The sequence below is a fragment of the Capra hircus genome, chromosome 15 (assembly GCF_001704415.2).
Source record: "Capra hircus breed San Clemente chromosome 15, ASM170441v1, whole genome shotgun sequence".
NCBI classification, from domain to species: Eukaryota; Metazoa; Chordata; class Mammalia; order Artiodactyla; family Bovidae; genus Capra; species Capra hircus.
The window spans coordinates 1,889,750-1,891,197 of NC_030822.1; positions in this window are offsets into that span (position 1 = coordinate 1,889,750).

Consider the following 1,448-nt stretch of genomic DNA (forward strand, 5'->3'; position numbering starts at 1 on the left):
CCTGGCTATTATAAACAGTGTTGCGATGAATACAGGTGTGCGAATATTTCTTCAAGAACCAATATTCATTTGTTTTAGAAATATACTAAGAAGTGAAATTGCTGGATCATATGGTAATTTTGTGTTTAATTTTTCTGAGGAACTTCCATACTATTTTCTATAGTGGCTACACCATTTACATTCCCACCAAAAAGGCAAAAGATTTCTAATTCCTCCACATACTTGCCAAAACTTGCCATTTTCTATTCTTTTATCGTGGCCGTCCTAATGGGTGTGAAGTAACATTTCATTCTGATTTTGTAAACCTGATGATTAGTGACGCTGAGCATCTTTTAACATGCCTGTTGGCCATGCATGTGTCTTCATTGAAGAACTGTGTATTCAAGCCTTTTCCCCATTTTTAATTGCATCGTTTGTTGCTCAGTTAGGTAAGTTTTTTTGCATATTCTGAATGTTAAGCCTTTATCAGACAGACAGTGTGTAGGTATCTTATCTGAGTCCAGCAGCTGGCGTTTCACTCTGCTGGCTGTTCTCTGCGGCACACGGCACTGCTCCTTCTTAAGCAGGGCTCTGATGATGTCATCCCATCACTGCTACTCTTACCAAATGGTACACACCCTCCTACCATACTACGTCAAGTATTTACCCTTGTAAAAGCTTGTGGCAATCTCCTCTTTCCATTCTCCTTTGTAGCATCTTACACTCCATCCAGTATGAATCAGCTTCTCATGACCCTCCCACTGTTACAATTTTAAATTGTGTTTTCCATAAATTTCCTTTCCTTAGTCATCCTCACATGCTTTCTCTCCCATGAAGTCTTGACTGACTCCCAAAACTGAAAATGCATTCTATCTATAAAACTTAATTATCTAATTTATACATCTCTTATGACTCTATCTACTTTCTGTTACAATCTTGTTACGTATATTTCACACCATATAATGAACTTTTGAATATTGTACCCATATATCTCCAACTGAATGTCTTAGGAGGTACTGAGTATACATACAAATGAATTAAGTGATGAATAGCTTCCACCCTCCCCTTCATAATCTCTGAACTTTAAAAGTTGTTGACAGTTTCTTGGGAGTTAACTGAAATAATCTTCATTCCAATTCTACTGAAAATAGTTTGAAATTCCACAAACTTCCCTGACTCTTTTCCTCAAAAAATTCTTACACAGTTTAGCCCAACTTTTGGCAGTTAGAAGTATAATTGTAGATATTTGTGTGAAGAAGCTTGTTAAAGGGGGAAGAAAAGGAGAGTGAGTCTTAATTCTTGTGGTTTCTAACTCAGTCTTGTTAGATTACATCACGGTGATGCAGATTACGTCATGCATCACGGGAGTGTGAACTGAGGTATTGTTAGTCTGATTCTTTCTTTGTATTAATAACTCTCGACAGAGAAAATCTGTTAACTCAATGTCCTGGGGAAACCGCTCAGTGTGG